At 34.5% G+C, this 23,939-nt stretch overlaps 1 protein-coding gene across 1 annotated transcript in view; it reads left to right on the top strand.

The window, feature by feature from the left end:
- Positions 1 to 23,939, top strand: part of Ptx1 (pituitary homeobox homolog Ptx1) — a gene marked incomplete at its 5' end in the record, with an annotated part of 37,509 nt that overhangs the window by 11,434 nt on the left and 2,136 nt on the right. The window lies entirely within an intron of this gene.

Below are 23,939 nucleotides of genomic sequence, written 5' to 3'. Positions count from 1 at the left end.
TGTGCGCAACGGCACAAGTGTGAAGCTGGGGCGCGTTAACGGCTGTAGGAACTGAATTGTAGGCGAGTACGTGTGTGAGTGCTGGCGTGTTGGTGTTGTTGGCCAGCTTTGCAAATAAATTCCGAAAATGCACAAAACCTCTCAGCATTTAATCTGTGTAGGCATAAATACGGGCGTGTGTGTGTGAGTGCGTTGCCGCAGATGCTTTTATTCATTTTGTTGTTTTGTACTGGTGTCGCAGCTGTTGTTAAGCTTAATTCGCGGTTGTTTTCTCTTCCTTTTTTGGCTCGCTGGCTGGGTAGTAAAAATGCCAAAAACAACGAATTTACGAGTTGGCAGCCATGATGCAACAGCAATAACAACAGCTATGCGACCGCAACCACAACAATCAACATGGCTGATGCGATGTGTGTGGTTGTTGGTAGCAGTAGCCCAACAACAACAGCAGCAGGAACAACTACGCAAATAGCAACAACATTAAGCAGCAATGACAAGGTATACGCGCTGCAAAGTTATTGCGGTCAATGTTCGTGTTTTGCGGAACATTTTACTTACAATTTATGTACATATGTATATTCATATGCATGTATGTATGTATGTATGCGTATGCACATAATTTTGTCTACGCCTTCTCCAATAGACCTTAATCGATTGCATTTTCACTGAAGCATCGCTCATGGCAATTGTTGTTTTACATACAACTTTAAACTTCTGTCATTTTCATATACATATTTTTGTAGATATGTACTTAGAATGTAATTTGTAAACGGAATAAATGGGAAATGAGTTGCTGGGAAAATAATCGGTAATTTGCGGTTTTTGGCAAATGTTACCGCATCATAATTAACTGTGAATTTATTTATATTTTTCACACTTATTCGCCTTGAATTGCTATCGGTACGAGGTGGGTTGTCAAAAAGAAAAACCAGAGATCCCGTCGAAAAAAGACTCCTCTACTGGAGATTAGGGTGACCCAAATATGCATGTGAAAAGGTAAAGTCGGAAGAATTGGTCTTAATCGAAAAAGTATAGCCCCTGTTTTTTTATTATTCTGAAATCAAAAAATATTTAGCAGTCGCACAGTGGGAGAAATGAGGAAAAAGCTGGCCAATATTCCAAAAATCAAAGTTGTCCGAATGTTGCAAAACATGGTAATTTCGCAAGAGGGAGAGGTCCATTGCGTAGTGTATCTTCTTTACTAGAGCAGTTTCAACTTGCTGTCCTCACTAAAGTTTGTGCTGCTTTTCCCATTGGCTCTAAAATTGTGCTGCGGAAATTTGATTTTAAAATAAGTGGTGCTAGATAGAGATGGTGTGAAATAGAGAGCGTTTCTGACGGTATCTTAAATAATCTAAGCGAATTAATTTAAATTTTTGACACACGTAAATATATCGAAAAATTAATTGTAAACGCTTTCTAAAAAAAAAAACAATATAAGAATATTTTTTTGATTGTTGAAAAAGTTGTGATCGCCGGGGATCGGGCTATTAAGCACATTAAAGATAATTGCAAAAACAAAGTTCTTCACGAATTAAAAAAAGAGTAACCACATTCGTCCAAGCTTTTTGTAATTCCCGATTGAATAGCGCGATAAAAATAATAAAAATGCTTATTGTGTCATGTGGAAAACTTACACAGGGCAACACTGATTTTGGTTCGGCAAATGTTAAAGCTGTTTTGGATAGTCTTTTTTGTGCTTATTACGAATCCGTAAGTATAAAGTTTTCACCCTTTGCAGATTTTGAGAAAAATTAGGTCAAAATGTCAAAAAAAAATCGCGTTTTTTTACATTATTTGAGAAGCTCGAACAAAGAAAGAAAACGTGACAAACCCCTTCACTTAGGCTTAAATTAAACCTTGAACTCTCCATTAGGGTGGTACATAAACAATATACATTCAAGGCCTTTGCAATAAATGAGCTATCAGTTTATTCAAAAATATATTTAATTTTAGATAGTACTACATATTTTGGAATTGTGGAATTTATCGATGATCAAAATCTAAAAAATGTAGAGCAAAATGGTTTTTTTTTATTTTACCCGATAAAAAATCCCAACAAGCCAAGTCCGACAATAGATTGTTGCATACCATTTTAAAGGCCTATATATCTTATTCTTAGATCATATTCGATCTTTGAAATCGAATAAAAACTAGTCATTCCAAAACTCATAAATCTACAAAATCGTATTTTCTGACCTAAATCGACAGGTCGCGACCTCTAAATGACCTTAAAAAATCTATAAAAATAAGCAATAGTATTTCTCATAAAAACGAATAAAATTAGGGGCAGGGTCCTGATATTTCCAGAAAAGCATTTTCGATGAGCACCTTATTCTGTACTACTGTTCCTGAAAATACCATCCCTGCACCTTAATCTGGTGGTTACTTATAGTCATTTTTTGAAAAACAAAAAATATTGGAAAAAAGTTTTCTTAAAGTCAGTTTTTGCTTTTCAAGATGCAGGGAAAGTATTCGAGAGTTATAGCTTTAATTTAAGCCTAAGTGGAAGGTTTTATCACGTTTTCTTTCTTTGCTTGAGCTTCTCAAATACTGCAAAAACGCGATTTTTTTACCTCGTTTTTGTCAAAATTTGGAACAGATGGAAACTTTATACTTACGGATTCGTGAAAAGCACAAAAAGGTATATCCAATACAGCTTGTTTTCATCTCTAGAAGAAGGTTGGGCTTTTTGCTCCCTGCACACTCCAGTCACAATTCAGAAATATTCTGAAGTTAAGTATCTAGAAGTAATCCTGATTGGCTTTTTTTTTATAGAAGTCTCAATTCGATCATGAGACCACCAAAGATTTGGCGGCATTTTCCGAAGGGCGTTCCTGTATATCGCTATTATTTTATGATCCGATCCATCATCGGTTATGCATCAGTGGAATGGTTGAGTACATTCTCAATCAATAGCGTGGTAAATCCGTTCGCCAAACTTCAAAGAACATTCGCTACACTTACCATAAATTTGCGTCCTTACTTATCTATACGAGGGTAGGCTTTACAGGTTTCAAAGAAATTGATGACACTTAGTGGCACTAGGCGGAAATTTACTGGTGGCAGAGCTCTCGGCACCAGTGCCGTTTCAATTCTTCAGCATTAACTTGGCAGATGAGATACTGTAATGCTGAGGTTGAGTGCTAGCTTAATTTCGCAGAACTCAGCCCGGATTTAGGTTAGGTTAGTTGGAAGTGGCTGTTGTGGGCCCCTTTTTGATAATACGCGGGTGGTTAAAACCCTCCTACTCGAGAAATCGTATAGAGTCTTCGAAACCCAAAAGTGGCCGTGTTGCTACTTCGGCTATCTTGGTTAAACCTTCGAGAAGTTCTGGACCGGCAAAGCAGGTGCCGCAGCAGTTTCTGCAGAAGTCGTTGTGGGAACCCCCAACCCCTCCGCGTGCTTTACGATGGGAACGTGGTATGTTAGGAAGGCCATAGCTGTAGGTAAATTCCATCTTCTCAGTGTGAGGAGACCCTTCGATTGTTTCTCGTTACATTACATAGTAATAGGCAAGCTGCACTTTAGACATTAACCGCCTCACGAACGACATCCAAATTTATTCGGTAACGCAGGATCCACCTTACTGGCTTTATTCAGCGTGCCAGGCCACTATGGGAGTAAATATTATTGTCTAGCAAGAGCTCAGGCTAGGTATTAATTGAACCGCAACAAGCGGTCTTCGGACATTGTCAGAAAATGGATGGATATTTACTTCCATTAGCAATGGCTGGGAGGCTTCTAAAGGCTGTATATGGATAAAAGTCACATCTGCCGCTATCTTAAGAGGTCTAGTAAGGCATTCTTTTGCATCGAGCGGACCGAACTGCAGACAATATACGGGATTGCAGTCTGGTCACTTCTGATATTCTTAATACTTGATTGTGGTTGGGAACCTTCATTTGTTTGACGTTTCGAGAGGGTAAAATGTATAGCGTACTTGGCCCAGGATATTTTCGAAACAACAGGGGTATTCTCTAAGTTTTACAAAACCCTTGTACGATGCACAGGTTGCACGGTAGCATCGGTTTTCCTATGGAAATACTTTGCAAACCATACAATCCGTGCACCGTGAAAGGCTTAGAGAATAACTCTAGTATTTTGGAGTTCACTCGGATTCAGTGACAGGATTCTTTGGTATTCATAGCATGCATTCCGATTCATAAATTTTCTACGATGTATTCAGTAATAGCAGCGAATCTTTCCTCTAGGCTCTTAGATATTTATAAGCCTCCATATCCCTCCTATCTGCCAGACAAAAGAAGTAAAAAGTTCTTTTATGTTTTGAGTGAGGAATCCCTAATGTTTATGCAATTTCGTACATTTTAATTAAGTGGATTGTCACAGAGTGGCGAAAATAAAACTAATTATTATGGTTAATTTCTTTCGCTATGAATTCTAGTAATTTTCTGAGTAAAATAATTTATAAATTTCACGCTAAATTCACACTTTACTTGACTTTCTTTCATTCAGCTCCTATTATCCTATTTGTTTCTACTACAAAAACCCATACGCCTTTTATACATTCACACATCCCTTAACAGAAAACGTACGCACAAAAGGTGCTTGCACCCCTCGCTCTATTGAACATTTGATGTACTTATGTACATATTAGGGGTGTTAATTTTTCAGCTTTTTCCACTCCCGGAATTTTCGGTATATCGTTATCATAATCCCGGTATCCCGGGATGTAGATATTCATTACTTTTCTACAACTTAAATCGAAAAAATTGCTTCTAAATTGTTTGAGAAGCTCTTCTGCCACAAAATATATAACCAATAAATCGGTTTGAAACCTACTTTTTTATTTAAAGTGGCGATTTTATTTTTTCTATCTGACGTAAGGATTTATTTTAAAGAACTTTGATATTTCAAATAGGTAATTAGGTAATTTTTGAAGCTGATAAAGTTAGAAAGATGAAATTCGAGGATGTTTTCGAGTTTATATAAGTCCTTAACATATAATTTTTTCGAAAACGAATATTGCGAAATTTCAAGGATAAAATTTTAAAAGGGGATTTTCAATACTTCCCACTCCTTTCGCATCAAAAACTTGAATCTGTTTAAATTCTACAGGATATCCTCTTTCATTTGATACCCATACTTCTTCGCTAAGCACATATCTCTGAATTTTTTAAATCATTTTTGAATTACAGACGTCAGAGTGAAAAGCTAAAAGCGCAATTTTACTATATTGGACATGGTTTCGCGAATATATTGATATTTGTGTTTAAAATTTACTATCGCGCGGTGTTATTTATATGTATAATGAGCTAGACGTTTTTAAAAAATATTAATTATTAAATCAAAAAAGGAATAAAGCCTATACTGGTCAAGAAAAGGAGTTTCTATTATTGCCATCAGTGCAAATTACAAATCCCGAAAATGCCGGGATTATTTGCCACGAATCCCGGGATTTTCGGGCCTTTAAAAGGCCGGGATTAACATTCGTAGTACATATGTATGCATTGGAAATTGTGTGTGTGTGTGTGTGTGTGTGTGTGTGTGTGCTCATCAGTGGCGTCAATGTTTGCACGCACTTAATCCTTTTGTATACAATATCTGATAAATTTTATTGCTGCTATTATTGCAGTCACAGATTCATTTAGATTGGACAAATCTTCCAACAAAAAAAAAGCAGTTGCCTTCACTGCTACTTGGTTATGTATGTACATTAGGGTGCATCACTCTTCATACAAAAATAATCGGTACTGTTTTACCATCGCACTATGGGTGATTTGATCCGTTTATGTGGTCAGAAGTCGCGTTCGTGCTTAGAAAAAAACATTTGTCCTTGGTATTTGATAAATAAAACTTCAAACCAAAAAACTGTGCCTTTTTGTTTTTGTAAAAAAAGGAACGACACTGCTTAGCGGGTGGTCAAACTCATTGTCTGTGAGTTAAATATTGGAATCGATTTTTTGTTATATTTTTTTAATCTATTTGGAACAACTATATTTAGATTAGATATTATAACAAGTAATTTTTAGCAAAAAAAAAACCGACTTCAACTCTCATATAAAAAAAAATATATATATGAATATCTCATGATCTGCTGATCGGATCTTAACCAGATTAGTATGGGACCACCTCTGAGACACTACCTTTCCGATGCAAAAAGAATTATCGAATTCGGTTGACGTGGTCCAAAGTTATGCGGTAACATACATAAAAAAAAAAAAAAAAAAAAAATATTCCGACGAACTGATAACCTCCTCCTTTTTTGGAAGTCGGTTAAAAAAAGGAGCAAAATTATGGATAATAAAATGAAAAGTAAGTACTTTTAAGATCTATAACTGTTTTTTTATATTTTTTTAGAGAAAAATAAAGAGAGGAAACATACGGTCGTTTACAATTTGGTTGCTGCAAAGGCTGCTTCTTTTACCTTTTCACCAGACACATAACGAAATCAAGAGCTTTCAGATTTTAAATTGAAATTAATATCATTAGGCTTTTTTTATTATTTAGCCACAGCACAATTTTTTTTGTAACTAAGTGGAATTTTTTTAAATATAATTATTAAAAAAAACTGCATACAAACTTCTTCACACAAATTAAAAAGTGACCCATTTTGACCAATCGGCCGTCACGGGATAAGATTTTTTTGGAATTATGTGACTTCAAGTAATCTATAAACATACATATTTGGTCATAGTTAAATTCGGCCACAAAAATTTAAGTTTATTAAATTTTTTTATGACGCCAAAATACTTCGGAAAAATATTAAAATTTACTAGAACTGGACCTGTTTAAAAACTCTTAAAAAAATCGAGTTTTTTATAAATAAAACTAGTTTATACATTTTTTTTCTTCAAAATTATAAAAGAGTTTAAACAAATTTTTAAAAATTTTACCAACGGAATCAAAGTAATAAGATTTTTGGCGTTATTTCCAAATCGGTCTAGCTCACGCGAATCTTAATATTTACTTAAAATATAATAAATTTTATAGCTTCGTAATTTTTTTTGGTAATGCATCCTAATGAAAATATGTATGTTTCGGATTTGCCTTTTGCATTTTTGGTTGCTGCAACACATTAGATCATTAATTTCAATGCGGTTTCTAATTCATTAAACTATTCAGAGGGTCGGTCGTCTACACAAAGAAAGGGGTGTCAACGTCAATGGGGAGATAAATTGTAAACCCAGTTAGTTTGTTCAAGCTGCTGCGACAAAGGGTGTCGTCGGTCTCTATATTCGCCGCCTTTCTATCTGCTACAGTGTTGACAAATTACCCAACGCTGTTTTTGTTTTGCATTTGTATTATTTAGGCTAATGTATGCCTGCTGCATTTTGCATCCCAACTCCCTGTGGTCTTATCAAGAAGTGAGCAATGTCTATCTAGTATTGTACGTACATACATATCATATGTATGGAGTATGTAATGTTCCATAAAACAGGCTGTCTTATGATTTGGTGCAACACTCTCTGTTGTGTGTGTAATTTTATTGCTTTTAACGGGAGTTGACTTGTCATTATTTGGAAAATATGTTTTCATTTTTGGCATTTTTCGGAACACATGTTCCGATTGACATAATTTCGCATCATGATCTATATATAAGTATGAAAATGTGCTCAAATTGCGGTTTTATGGGGTGTATTAAAACATTTGAAGGCTTCGAGCGGTTGAAAGTTGCACTTGTTTGTCGCGGAGTTGGTGGCTTTGTTGAATCACGAAGAGAACGAAGCGCGAAGGATGCGAGAAGTTGGTAGCCACGTATGTATGTATGTACATATGTATGTTGGTAGGTAAGGACGATTTTGTTGGTGTCATTGTAGTGGATTAGCTGCTGATATTCATAGCTCTAAATTTATTTATTTTCTCAATGTTCTGCTGTGTATGCTTGTTGGTGGTGGCGTTGTCATTTACTTTTAGGCTGCCATTCAAGCAAGTCAAGTGTGCTTACTTTTGTCCTGTATTGTTGCCTTCGTGTACAACAAAAATTTTGGCATATGCGCTGCTAAAAACGCGACAGTTCTACAGCAACTCCACCCATATTTTTTTTGTTTTTTCTTTATGTCACTTTAGTTAATTTACATAAAGAAACCATGAAATTTGCGTCATCATTAAATTTGTCAACTGTTTTTCTCTCTATAGATACATATGTACATATATGTATGTATGTGCTCGTAACTTTAGGCCAACTGTTTTATTCTTTCAGAATTTACTTACGAAAATATCGCTTTCCTAACTGGCAAGCGAGACAGATGTTTTTCAATATCACTAATTGCAATTTTATGAGAATCGCAATGTCAACGCATGTGNCTGGCAAGCGAGACAGATGTTTTTCAATATCACTAATTGCAATTTTATGACTTCAATTTTCAATTTTACTACTTTAGAAAAGTCATTTACGCCAATTGGCCTTTGCAACTTCACTTTGACTCCTCATTAGCTGATTGAGTAGTGGATTTTTTAATTATTGTACTTTTTACTATGTGCCTTTTTTATTGATGAATCTTGGTTGTCTTTTCAACGCTGTTTATTCCGCTTGTACCGCGCTGCCTATTTTTTTTTATATCCAACAGGAAAGGAAACTCTTTATAGCTATTTATTTTCATTTAGCACTTTTTTGCTGCTTGTCTTTTTTGATTGATAAAGAAGTGTTGTCACATCAGCAGTCATCGATCATCGCCTTGTTCTGTACTGCGATGCCGCCGACGACTGATCAACGCCAACGGCGCAAGGCAAGGGCGCAATTCTTTTGCTGAGCTTCACATTGACGATCGGCTGGCTACGCACAAATCAATTCCGCTGACGATGGTTATGACTAGTCATTCTTATAATAATTTTCATGGCAAGCTACTATTTGTCCCTAGGCGCCACCAACCATTTATATTCGTTTTACTTTTCCCTTTTTTCCCAAGCCTTGCCTTACCTACAAACATATGTGTGTACATATGTATGCATGGACACATTTAACGAGCTACATTCAATTGCTTCTCTATTTCTAGGTAAACAAACATATGGGCATAGATATGTGCATATATACATACATAAACTTTGTCATAACGAGCCCAACAATACGCATCTATGAGTACTCGTCTGTTGTTTTTCTTATACTCATTACATTGTGACAGGCACTCTCTAACTTCATAGAAAATTAAAGAAAACACCTCAGATCACACTTGATAAGCTCATTGAACTAAAGCTTAACTTGTCAAAGTTTGAGTATGCTTATTGGCTATACTCTTTTACGTGCAAATACCCTGTAGGAAAATATGGCAATGTATGACTAGTGAATTTCCCACGCACCTCTTGCTTCGGGAGACAGAAATCAATATAATAGTAATATGCGGGTATACCGGCCTACAGCAGTGGTGATTAGGGACCGAAAAAATCATTATACCAAGATTTTTAATTTAGATCATTGCAAAATCGTTAGTTTTTTTCGATCAAGAAGAATCGTTTAGTTTAGATATTTTTTCGGTAAAAGTTAATGGTTATTTTGGGATTTTTATTAGTTTTTCAATCAAAAATAATCTTTATTTTAGGTTTTTATTCCTTTTATAATCTGTATCCGTTGTAATGGAGACTGTGTTTTTAAATCTGTTTTAAAGCTTTTATGATCTAACAAATTAAATCTGAAAATAAGGGTTATAAGATGATCGAAAAATTCAAAATAAAAAATAACGATAAAAAAGCAGCCGAAAGAAAATCCAAATTAACACCTAATTTGATCGGAAAATTATGATTTCTATTATAAAGATCATAATCGTTACGGTCCCTGGGGTTGATCTTTTTATAGGTATGCGGTATAGCTCTCTCTAGCTAACACTGTCATGTTAGCAGCAACCACCAGATAGATAGAATCTGTGAGTGATCATATAACATTCATGTTCTATCGAAACTAAGGACCGAAACATATCTCGCGTTAAAAAACTTATAAAAGCTTTCTATGGACTTGAAGGAGTACTGAATAAAAGCTCTCACAGATCATAACTACTATTTACCAGCCAATGAGTTCACAAAAAGGAGAAGGTTAACAATTCATCCGAATATTTATTTTTTTGTATGTATGTTACCGCATAAAGGAAAGGTGCTACCTCGCTGGTGGTCCCATGCTAATTTGGTTTAAATCTGATCATTGCATCATGAAGAAATGAACGATAATCTTAAATATTTATACGCGAATTGAAGTCGGTTTTATTTTTTGCTTAAAAATTACTTGTATCCTTTTCACGTATATGCAAAATCTATATAAAATCTTAAAAAAGCTCTAGAAAATGGCAAGGCGCTGCTCATGAGCTTTTTAGATAAGCGACATTTAGAAAAAGCTATATGCGCATTCATATGAAATCTATATAAAAGTTTAAAGTGCTTCTCTCGTGGGAAATGTTTTACTCGTAACAGCTGTAAACTATCAGGAGCTGAATTAAAGCGGTGAAGAGTATCGTCTTACCCGCTTAGAAGGCTTTTTAAGCTTTCCATACTTTTTATACAATTAATATAGACGCGCATAAGGTAAAAGCTCTTATGCAGTAAGTAAAATGTGTGGACGGGCTTCACATTACCCGCGTGCAAATATTTTTAAGCTTTCTAAGTCTTTGTACCAATACGTACAAAGAAAGGGCTCTATCTACCCAACCATGGGTTAATGAGTAATTTGTATGTATCTACTGACGCGCAGGGAAAAACACTGATCATTGCGGTCTTAAAGTGCTAATGGCTATTTTTAAAAGTTTTTCATTTTTGTTTTAAACTTTGACATTTAAAAACATTGTCCACGACCTTTCTCCTATGCATATGTATACGAATACCTTGAATAAGATACCAAGATTTCGCTGATTTTAATGCGAAATTAGTTATTTCAAGCACTTCTCTGCGACCTCTGATTTCATTCCACCAAATCTTTTTTAACTTTAGCCAGTCCTATTCTCTCGGAAATAGCATACCATCGAACTCATATCTATTCCTGCTGGGTAGTTACTGCTAAAATTATCATTCTATTTGTGCATACGAGTAAGTATCGATTTTAAATGGATGTCAAAATTCGAGTGGCTCTGATATTAGATTTGAGGTAATGTATTTGGTTGTAGCTTGCTAAATTACAAGTCGGAGACACTTAAGTTGGCTCTGAGTAGTGAACCATCTTTTTGATATATACTAAAACATTCTGTAAATTGCAAGGTGATCTAAGCGTTAGTTCTGCATATTAGTTTTTCGAATTGTAATTAGTCAATTTCATTTTGGTTTCTTATTCGCTTTCGTTTTAACAGCTTCTGCAGAAGTATTTTTAGACTTTCTGGAATGGGTGCCCAGTAAGAACCGCTACTAATTTCGCATTGTTTGGTCTAGATTTTCCTAATAGGATGTGTGTTCCCTCAGTGTTGTATGCGGGCCACATAAGTTCGAAGTAAAAGTTGTTTAATTTATTGCAAAGCGTTTTCATTTTTTTTTCATCTTTAGCTGTGATATTTTTTCCTCCTTACTGTGTAATCGAGATAGGTCATTAAATTCTAGTATTTCCAGTCTAGTAACTTTATTTCTATACATAATGAACATTAGTTCGGTTTTTCTAAGCTGACTCTTAGCTTCGCTAGGGATTCTTCCATTATACGGCCCATTCAAGGCGAATTCATAAAAGGTAGTGCTACCGGAGCAGCTGATATCCAGGCGAATTGTACCGATTGTCAAAATGATGTGCGTGTTGTACATTTTTTTTTTGTTCTGATTATCATCGTGCGCGCGGTTGTCGATTTGGGCTGTTCCTACCAAAATTGGTAGGTATTTTTCTTGTTGGTAGGATGGTAGAGCGCTTAAAATTTTTGTAGATCTCTTTGCTCATAAAACAGAAAACATCTCTGGTTTGTTGTAGTGTGTCATTTTGTCAGTACTGTGATTAGGCTTGCCATAGACTTGGCATAGACAGAATTTTGCCAATTACCTTCGACGATTCTCTGAACTCCGTATACGCTATAAAAAGTTGTATCCACTGGGTATCTAAAGGGATATCAAGTGATTGAATTGATGGGTGTAAAGGCAAGTTCATAAATCATATATTTTTCTTTGAAATGTAGTGGCGAATCGGTAATAGAATCAACAATGACAAGATTGTTAAAATATTCTAAATGCCACCAGAAAAGCGATTCAAATGCGTATTAATGTGTGTTATTTTTTATCATACACGAAGATTAAAAAAAAAACTTATTGTTTCCAGTAAATTGGAGGATCTTTAAGTTTTTAACCGCAACTCAAAGAAATTAATGGCAATCCCGCAGCACGCAGATTTTTCACCCCAGCCCGGCGCCTGCTAGACCCGCACATTTGGCAAGCCTAACCGTGAGGCTTATCTTTACCTTACTTATTTATGTACATATGAATATATACTTTATAATAAATATGTGTATGCAAATGAGTGATGTATAAAAATTCTATGTCGGAATTTTATTTTCTGCTTCGATTTTTCACGTCATTTACTCCGAAGGCTTTATTAAAACCATAAACTATGCAAATTTTTTGCAATTTTTTCGGTTTCTTCGCAATTTATTCGAAATTTAAAGGGCGTAGAAGTAAAATGGATCTCAGATTCGGGTTCAGCGATTCGAATTACATGTCGGTACGTGGGTCTGGTTAAAAGCACAGGCCATTTTTTTGGTGTGCTTATGTACTCAAATATCTACATTAGGGCGGGTCGAAAATTTAATTTTTATCAAATCCCTTGGTAATAGTAAAAATATATTGTGTCATGAAGTCAACAACAAGCCTGCAAAATATTAGTATTTTATTGTAGTTGTAAGAGCGCGCGCATCGACCGCCACGTGACCCACAGCACCCTAGTCAAACAAGATCAATTCTTGTTAAAAATTCTGGGTTCAGCAAAAAGTTTTGGTGCATATTATTAGATAATGAATTCGTTTACCCAAAATAAAAAGTCAAATTTCATTTCTCGCAGCCCTTTAGCTTATCGTTAATCTCAAAGTTATCTGTTTTCAATAATATATGAATTGTTCCCTTGCTAACTGCACTGGCCTAGAGTCAAAAGATGTAAAGAACAGCATTAATATTGCTGGCGTGCATTTAGATCGCTGGTTCCAAATGTTTTAATCTTTGTTTTAATATTAGCTATAATTTGCGATTTTTTGCAAATTTAGGGACAATTTCGGTAATCTAATAGAAAAGCCATTATTTTCCATCATCGTGGAAAAATTTTGTTTATGCAAATGACTATGGGAACACTGAATAGGCACAACTTCTAGAAACACTAATTAGTTTACTTATGTTTAGGCATACAATATAAAAATTGCAAATATAAGAAAATGACAAAAAATTTTATTCAAAATTTCTTTTATTTTAAAATAATTTGTTAATAATCTGAACGATTTTAATCAAATTATTATCAAAAATCAGTAACATTAAGTATCGCCTTCAATTTGGTGATTATTACGCACCGATCGAGTAGCATTTACCAAAGATATATCGAAAAACTTAAGTGGATCTCCAGTTTTTTTATAAAAAAAAGTCTCTTCAATTGTATAAATAACTTTTAGATGATAGAACCGGATTACAGAAAAGTGTGCCAGGGAGTGACTTTTTTCGTTCAAGCTAAATGCAAAGCAATATCGTTCAATTGGAGAGTCCTCAAAAGGATTCCCCAGGATGTGTTAAAGACTATTGCATTTACCTACAGTCACTTTTTCACATAATGGAATTAACTAAAATATTTATTTATATCTAAAAACTTATTGCACATCCCCTACTTTCATATAACGGCAGATTTAGAAACCGCGAAAAATTTTCAAGACTGCATAAATGGACTTAAAACTTCTCACCCTAATTGTATTATGTTAATGTATGTAAATACTTATATGGTGGAAAGTACTATTAACTTATCAAACGGTTCCTAATTTTTCAAAATACATGTTTGACCTCATTCACCACGATCTTGAAAACTGACCAAATGTAAATATAAACATTCGAAAACATTACAACATTTGAAATAAATTTCGTCTCACTTTTTTGAATTTTTCACTTGGTTGCTGAAGTAATGAAAATTCATAAGGCAAATTATAGTTTTTGTAAGTTTTATCTTAATATCTTAAGAACTTGTAAACTTATTGAAAAATGATAAATGAACGTGAGATACTAAATTTAATAACCCTTAATCTGATATATCGTCCTGTTTAGAACAATTAACGCATTCCATAGATATTACAAGCCAAAGTTTAATTTTTAAAATTCATACACTTTGATACAATTGCGCGGGCTAAAGATAAGTTGTAAATTAATCTTTCGTGGCCAATAACAATTGGCTTAGACCTAAGACATCATAATATTACTATTACAATACGGTCAAATGCCTTTTATTTTCCCCCATACAAAATCGACCCAGCCTAATCTACATATATACTAGCTATGATTCTGATATTTTTGCTTACCTGGAAATCTTATTTTACATACATACGCACGTATGTATTTTCATGCATTTGATATAAAAAAAAAATAATGTCAGCAGTAATTCATAAAATAATTTTCCAGCACATAAAATTGCTCACAAAAAGAAAAACTTAAAAACTTCTGCTAAAAAACAAAAGCCATAAAAACGTGTGTTAATTTTTTCAAATGCACCTCAGCGAGTCATCAAAAACACTTTAACCAATTTGGCATTGCAACAACCACCACTAGAGATCCTTTACTATACTACCTATGTATGTATGTACGAGTATATGTCACTACCCAGCGAACAGGGTGACTATTAAAAATCATCACAAATTGGCATCATCAGTGCTGATACGAATCTGTATGATGGAGAAAAAACAAAGTTAGCTGTTTTCGTTTTTTCTCAAATCGTCGATTTGCACTTTTTTTGCCATTGCCCTTTAGGCCAGCCAGTACACATGACAGGTGTTTTCAATCGTTTGGAAAGCACACGATAGCACACATTTGGGGCACATAAAAGACCGATCATTAAGTGCTCTTTTGTAATGTGATTGTTTTTTTTTCTGTGCAACTTTCGCTAGAATTGGATTTTTTTTTGTGTTGTTGGCGTTTATTACTCAATTTCGATTTCATTTTTTTCCGCACTTTGTTAGTAAGTCAATGTGTATATGTTTGTTCAGTAGTGCCTAGATTGTGTTTGTAGTTTGAACTTCATTTTTTGCCACTTTGAAGCTCTTTTAACTTGTTTTTTTTTTTTTTTGTGTGCTTTCGTTCACTGTTCATTGGCCTAGCATTGGCAATGGGATTTGCTGACTTCAACAACTCTTTGGTAAGCCTTTCAAAAAGCCATAATGTGACCATTTATGAGCAGCGCAAAATGGCTAAATGGTAAATAACTGTTCGATAGCCGGTTAGTCAAGGCGGCTAGTTGGTTGGTTAGTTAGTACGCCGTTTTTGTGGATTAGGAGCGACGAGTTTGTAGAGCAAACGAAAGCAGGCATGATTTCTAACACATTGATGAGTTTTTATGTGAAGTCCTCAAATAAAAATTTGCATTTCTGATACATATGCACATATATTTTATATTAGTGGATCTTTATTTAAACTACTTAAATGAGAGTTATAGACTTCCGAATTTGCATAAAAAATACATATTTTTATTGAAATTGTTGTTAAATAAATACTCGTAGTTTGCCAGCATGGATGTTCGGTTACATTTAATTTTACTAGTTCTTTAAGACTTTATAAAAGTTCAGAATCTTACCATTTTGTTCGTTTCCAAAAGACTTCCTTTTGTAACCTCCGGAAAATATTATGTAACATTCGGTGCCGCTGGAAACATAATTATGTTGCAAGTATTTCTATCGCAGTGTCACGATATATATATATATATATATATATATGGATACTTCTTATTCCTTAATTACATTGCATTTAAGCGATGTTGAATGTAATTCTGGAAGACCGCAAAACCAAAAATTAAAGCCATTGTTCCCAAAGCCTAGTGAAAAAAGGATCAGTCTAGCGCTTTCGTCTTGACCTGCGGGCCTCCGCCGCAGCCGCTAAACTTAAAATATTATTAAGATCCCATTCAATTTAAAAACGGTGCATGAACCATTCGTTTGGTTGTATTGAATTGAATTTAATAAATCAATATGAATTGCAAAATTTTAATAATTAGCCTTCTACTTCGATTCATTTTATTTCCTTTCATACTGCAGTGAAATAAACAAACGACAATAATGCAAATTTGTGTTATTTCCCAATTTAATGTGAAATAATACAAATTTGCTTTATTTCATTTCTCGTTGAGCAATAAGACCAACTTTTAAACTTAACAATAGAGTAATAAAGCTAAATAGTGCACATATGTAGGTAGTCACCGAGATATTTTTGACCAAAAGGAGCACATGAACAAGTTAAATGGGCGGATTAGTAAGTATACAATTTTGAAAGTGCCCAGCGTCGTGGCGGTCCCCATCGCGCGCCGCCCCGCGCCACACCGTGTTCGACGTCGCGCTCGCGTCCCCCGCCTCCTCCCCCTCCTTTTGCAAATAATGCACTGGTGGCATTATAACCGTTTAGAAAAAAGAAAAATAATAAAATAATACTAGTTCTCTTCTGAAACTGCTTTTTAATGTCGAAGTAATGGGAATTATTGTGTATGGTGTTATTGCATGCATCCCACCCTTAGTGGAATTTACCAGGCGCCACTGCCTTATTTGAAAATTTGCCTATAAAATGTTACAGCCGAATGTCAGAAAATAAAGCGAGAAAGCCATTTTATTACTTCACCTGTTTATTGCGACATCGTTCCATGCAAATATTTTAAGGTTTCCCAGCGATGTTTTTAACATATTAAAAAGCATGCAGATAAAATTCATACAAAAGCGCTATGTTCAATATGATGAGCAGTTATTAAAGACGATGCTTCCCCCATATTTTGTTAGACTTTTCATAAGTAAAAATATTTTGTGAATATTACTTTCTTCATATGAATTATATCACATTTTTTGTTTAATTCAAGGCCTATCAAACAGGTTTAGAGCATTTGAACAAAAACAACATTTGCCTGTATTTTGTTGTTGCTTCTGGTATCGAAAGTGTCAAGCAATGTTCTGATTTTTTTCTTCTACGTCAAAGCGTGTCATGTGAAATACAAAAAAGATAAACAATTTAAAATGAAAAAATGAAAATTGTTGCAACTTTCTTTCTTAGTAAATTGGTTTGATTCTCGAAGCATTGATCCTTCCTGTGCCAGGCCCAGTAATCAGCGGTTGTGCTTGTGAGTTGGGCGAGCGTTCCAAAAGCTGCTATTCAATCGCTGGTTTTGTATCGGAAAAGGTTTCACATGCAAATAGATTTTAACAATTCAAAATTTTTGTGAGACGAAATTAAAAATATTTGACATTTTCGAGAACAAATAATTTGAAAAAAAAAATCAAATCAGCTGCTATACTGATACTACCTGTTCAATGTTCCTCTATTTGATTGTATTTTTGGAATAAACAAAGTTCTTTTTCGTGCTGTCAGTAAACTGTTTTACAAATACCCTGCAAACCATTTGTTCAGAGTATTCTGCATTGTAAAGAAATTTTAAAGAATTCGTTAAGATTTAATTCGATTTTTTGCCGAATTTTCTAAAATGAAATAAATTACGCACATTTCCATTCTTTTACGAAATTTCGGAAGAAAATCTGCGAAGCAACAAAAATAAAGGTGCTATGTGAAGAATATCTTTCAGAATTTTTCCAGAATTTTCTTTATTTTTCGTACAGAAATTTATTTACGAGTTCGTGTCAACCACTTCATATAATTTTCTTTGAAAATTCGTAAAAAAATCGTTACAGAAATGAGATACTCCTAACGATTTCCTTAAGATTTAGGGAACTTTGGTTTGCAGGGTAGTTGGGGTATTCACAACGGTGTGGTAAGTGTCGTATTGTGGTATGTCGTAAACTTAAAACGCCCAAATAATGTATTAAGGGGGTTCGCAAAGTACCATCAAAGTCTCGCAGTGTTAAAAAATAGTTGGCTAAACATTTATTTAAGCTTTTAAAGTTTACGACATACAACAATACGACACTTACGACACCGTTGTGAATCCCTCAAGTATAAATGAGCAATGGGAAATAAGGCAAAATTTGTTTTATTTCCAACCTTTATTGGAAAATGGAAATGCAAAACCCCGTGCCAAGATAATGCATAAAATGCAAGATAATTATGTTCTTGAGAGTAAAATCACTCATATTTCAAAATGGTTCTCTTTTTTATAAAGCAATCGCATTTCTGCCTACATAGTATATTTCAGGACAAATGCATAAGGATTGAGCCAAGAGCTTGTGCAAGCAAATCCAATTTTTGGCAGCAAATGTCAGTTAGGCGGTATTGCAGAATGACGATACGCGGTTTTGTACTTTAAACGACGATATATATACTAAACATATTGATTTTTAATCATAGCAAAATCTTTAATTTCCAATGTCTCAATCGCCATTTGTGTATATGTAAACATATGTATGTATGCATGCCTAATGTATGTATGTATGTAATTGCCCATATATCCCACCGCTAGCATCAGCTCATCACAGACCATCATCGATCTCGTCCGCTGTCATTTTCACGTATCATTTAACAGCGTTGAAAGCAGTCAACTCCAACAGGATTGAGTGCAGAAAAGTACAGAAACCTTCATGACTATCAATTTATGTAAAAAAAGCGGAATAAGAGAATTGTCAAAAAAGTAAAAATGGTTAAAATCTGAAAACGCCAACATCGCAAATTCTTAATGGCTGTCAATAGGATAGGAAAGGTTCTTCAATATGCTGCATGGCACTCTAGCAATAACACATTTTGCTAAATTCACTAAAAAAAAAAATACTTGCCAAACTTGCCGGTTGGTTTAGTGCTGCTGACTCAAGCAGAAAATTCTAATTGGTTTTGATGAAAGCAATGATGACAGTGTTTGTTTTTTCCTATCATTTTTCTCAATACCCAATACTGGCGGAGCTAAATAAATACATACATACATATGTATGTACATACATACCTTGCTGGTGACTAGGGATAAACGTAACGGCTCATCAGGTATTGATGACGATGACGCAGGCATGTGGGAAAATGGGAAAATTTGATGATAAATTGTTGAAAAAACTTAAGTGGAAAGTGAGCAAATGTTGAGATTGAAAGGATATGAGTAGAATTTGCGGAAGAGTCAAGTGAAAAAATATGGGAGATATAAGTCAGTTAAAAAAAAAAAATAGTGAAGCGATTCAAAAAATTTAAATGGGAAATATATTGGATATTGAGAGAGTAAAAAACGCATTTTTCTGACTGTTGTCTATGCGAAAACCTAAGTTTCTTTATTTTTTTTGTTATAACAAGCCTTGATAGAGAAAATTGGTGAAATAGAAAAGTATCTACAAGAAAAAAAAAACATTTTAACACATACATAGATAGGAGCCACAATGAGCAATAAAAGTGTTGATACTTCTTTGATTGATAGCATTTTGTGTCATAAAAAATCCGGGTTCAAAGGCAGCACACATTTCCATTTGAATATCCCCAACATAAACAGTTACTCAGATTTTCGTCTGCCAACTAGCAAATATTGACTAATGAAGATTTAGTGTCTCACTGTCAACCAAGACGCCAGCAACAGGAAGGAAAGCATGGAAGAAAGTAGTCTATTGTCAATCGTTCTATATCGGCGGCTTCACATTCAACTCCGACTCCACCGCCGTTTTAGCTGAGAATGGCGCTATGGTTGACATGGATGTCGGTTAGAGTTGCCACAGATGATGACTTGATACAGTTGACATGATTAATTGTTAGCATTAGCTTGTCTAAGCGCAGGCGATTTGCTTGCTATGATTTTTATTACTTTGCTTATGCATTAGGGCAGGTAATGACGGGTGAAAGCGCACCTGCATAAATACATACATATTTATACAAGTGTACATATGTATGCTAAGCCCAACAGGTAAAATGTGAAAGGAGTGTTAACGAAAGAAGCTCAAAATGCTCAATACCGTTTGCTTTCTTGCAAAAAGCGAACATTAGAGTGGTCCAAAGTTTGTGAGAGGGAGAGGTAAGTGGAATCTCCCTGTTAGGTTTTTCCTTTTGATATCTGTAATATCTATACCAACTTTCAATTTTCTACTGCAACCAATACAGGGTACTCAATTTGAAATGTGCCGCTGTATCGCTTTGAAACTGAAAAAATATAAGCGATTTTTATAAAAAGCTGCTGTTGTCATATCAACTGAAGTTTATTATATTTTTTTATTGTTTGGTTAATATACGTACATATGTATGTATGTACAAAATACTTGCAGAGAAATATAAATATTTCATGAGCATGCTCTAAATTTATACATACAAACGTAAAGTTTGGTGCTAGCACCTCTCCCGGCGTGAGGAACAACTTTGGAAGGTGTCCCAAACTCTATCTCAGAAACAATTTTTTCGACCACTCTAATGTGCATACATATGTTGCCTGATTTTTAGAAACTTCCCACACAACACTATCTCAGAGTAATTACATTTCAATTACTATGCACCGCAACTAATTTGATTAGACGCCTTTTAGTCGCATAAAACGAAATCAAATAAAGAGCCGCTGACTTTTGCCACCAGTAGTGTGCCGCATAAAGTCTGTAAGTATATGTATGTACTCGTATGTGTATATGTACATACATATTTATCCGATTTTCCCACAAAACAAATATTGACTTAATTTTGAGCGCTGTGAATGCACCCAATCATGGAAAAGGGGAAAAAGTATTTTCAATGCCTGGCATCCATTACGAATAGGAAACGCGTGCGCATAGTTAAAAATTTTACCGGTTGAAAGCAATGTAACTGGTGTGAGTATGCAAGGTACATACATGTGTACATACATATATACCCGGCAGGAAAAGCTATTAGTTGTGAACTACTTGGAATATTTCCTGTCAGTTTATCTGCTTAACTAGTCCGTCTTCCATCCTTTTTCCATGCTAGCGACTGATGTTTTGAGCATGGCGATGTCCTACGAAATGTCAATTGTCCGGCTATGCATCAGCACCTACCAGTAGAAATACTAGTAGCATCATACCAGTTAACGGGATAGTCTGTCGATTTATCACTCATGCGAGAAAGACATGGACCGAAAATAACAGCTGTTTCTTTTTTCGATGTTATAAAAGTCCGTGGCAAAATTTTGTCGTAGAATAAAATTGACAATGTTGGTTTGATAACAATACCTCTGGCCAAGAATCCAATTTTTTTTTAACTTTTTAGGAAATAGTGCAATAATAACTGAAAAACCGGCCTTTTATTTTATTTAGTCCAATAATAACAGTTAAATTTAGCCAAATGTTTTTTAAGGTCGAAATAAAAGCCCCTTCCTAATAATAAACAAACGGCTTATTCAAATTAAACAAATTTGATATCAAATGAAAGAGGACTGAAATAGTTTTCAACAAACAATATGTAAAAGAAAGATTATCACTTATTTATATAATTTTTTATTTTGATACAAAATAAATTCATTTATCTGGCAAAGGTTTGTTCTATGGTAATTAATAATTATTTTTAAATTCAATTTTTTTTAATAGGAGGCATTTCTCGTTTGGATATTTCAGTTTGAACGCTATATTCAGTATTCTTTCATTTGATACCAAATCTGGTTAATTTGGATAAGCGGTTTGTTTTTTTATTGAGAAAGGCCTGTAATTTCGGCATTAGAAAATATTTGGCCAAGTTTAACTGTTATTACTGGATTAAAAAAATTAAAGTCTGGGTTGACCGATTATTTAATTTCAAAATAAAAGTTCAAAAAAAACTTTTTTCCCTGAAGGAAGAAATAAAATTGGCATTTTGCGCGCTCCGCTCCAGCAGTCGCATAATGTCACCACAGCGGCGAACAATAGTAAAAACGGAGTAGTGAATTTTGAAAAAATAATTGCACAGATTTATAGCAATGTAAAAAATGAGTTTGTAAGAGCAAACTTTGATTTTGTCGAATGGCAATCTGATTGATAAGCGCTTTTTTGATATATCTGTGGTCAAGCATTGCTTTTTATTTATATATATATCTCCTGAAATTCATAACACAGTATTCCTCTAAATTCTCCATAATTTCGTGAGTAAATACACAATTTTACGAGTACTTAATTTAAAAAGGGATATTTAAAAAGTTCCAAAGAAGCGATATGTATATTTACGGTGTCCATATTTATGTGAGCCGAATACGGGACAAAAAATAATTTTGCTAATTTTTTCCATAAACGCTAACCGATCTTATCACCTTCTGAAATGATCAAAGATATACATATGTATGTATTAGCCCTGAAACAGCTTGCTTATAGTAACATCACAAATTTGTAGGATATATTTCTCGATATTTTTACTCCACAAAATTTTTAACAAAAGTTTAATTAAATTTTCTTACGATAACATGCAAGTTTTAAGTAGCTAGGACTTGCCATTAATTTTTGGTAATTTTTTTTTGTCGACGGTGCTACGCGTTTTTTTTCATATAATAATCTGCTCGCCAATATGTTGATAGGGAAGCAAATAAGCGTTGTACTTGCACTTTATTATACTCAATTTAAATGAGCTACAAAACTGCAACCAAAATTTTTTTTCTGATTAAAAAGTTGAAATTTTGGTAAAAATTTACAGAATTAATTCTCATAGTTTTTGTATAAAGTCGGAAATTTGGATTTATATGGTTTTTGTTAGGAAAAGCTTTACTTAAAAAATAATAAACATTAAATAAACTAAAGAAAAATATCCGAACCTTGCTAAAGTGTAGAATCCTAATTTATATTTTGGTTACTGTATGCGTTCCTCTCGATTCGAAGCACAGGCATTCAGATTAGAAAATAATAACTGTTTATGGATACAGTTACGATCATATTTCACATCATTTAAAACTGGTTCATTTTAATGAGCTCTTAAGGCGTCGTAATACCGAACCCCGAATACAGGACAAATACAGGACATTAAAAGAAATACAGAGCATTTGGCGTCCCGTATAAAATAAATTAATTGCCAGGACGGACGGTCACCATAGATAAATGAAGAAAAGTAAACATATAGTATGAGTGTCATATTTGAAATAGTTCCAGCCGCGACAAACTGCAAGTTCAGCTCATATTGCTCTTTTAAAACACACACCTCCTGCAAGATCTTTCGATTTTTTTTTTTTTATTAGATACTGAAGGAAATCACTCTGCAATACGAAATGGAAACGGAAATAAAAGAAGGTTAGATATTTATGACGATCAGATTTAGCATACAGCCATCCTCTAGGCAAAGGTCCTGCTTGCACAAGCTCAACTTTTGTTGTATGAAATGTAGGTAGAATTAAAGGTTCCAGTGCAAATACATACCACGCTGAAGAATTAGTACGCAGCTATTGTAAATGTTTTCATTTTGTCATTTTCAAATGGAAGAAATAGAAATTGCTTTCGAAATAAAACAAATGCGTTTGTTAACTGTCTGTGGAGGTCATGATGAGAAATTCTTCATTATTTTCCAAATCAGAAAATTTCGGAGTAAACGAGCGGGGTATGACGAATTTCATTTTTTAACATTTTCGCCTATTCGCAAACAAGTGGCGAAGAACTCTCTATTTAGCTTAAGTTTCCGTCTGCCGGACCTCTGTAGCGTTTTTCAAGCTGAACTTACAGCAATTAACGAAGAAGATGGATGGTCGATTCCTCTATTAATTTGTATGCAGTAGCTATCTTTTCTGATAGCCAGGCGGCTATCAAAGCACTTCATTGTGACATATCGACATTGAAGTTAGTCACTGAATGTAGACACACTCTACATTAGCTTGCAATGAGATGTGTGTCATTGTGCTGCAGACGAACTAGCAAGGAAAGAAACCTTATTGTCTGCAATCAGTACCGCTCCAAATGCGAGCATTCCGCTCTCTTCATGCAAACTTCAGCTGGTCTAAGTTGCATAAACGGCGATCTCGCCCTCTCCTCCACTTAGAGCGTCCATTACTCCGACAGGTAACACTGGACCACAAATTTCAACTTTTTCTCTTTACCAGAAAC

Source organism: Rhagoletis zephyria, unplaced genomic scaffold (assembly GCF_001687245.7).
Source record: "Rhagoletis zephyria isolate East Lansing unplaced genomic scaffold, Rhagoletis_zephyria_1.1 Rzeph_scaffold_02972, whole genome shotgun sequence".
NCBI lineage: Eukaryota > Metazoa > Arthropoda > Insecta > Diptera > Tephritidae > Rhagoletis > Rhagoletis zephyria.
This window is presented reverse-complemented; position numbering and strand designations above follow the sequence as displayed.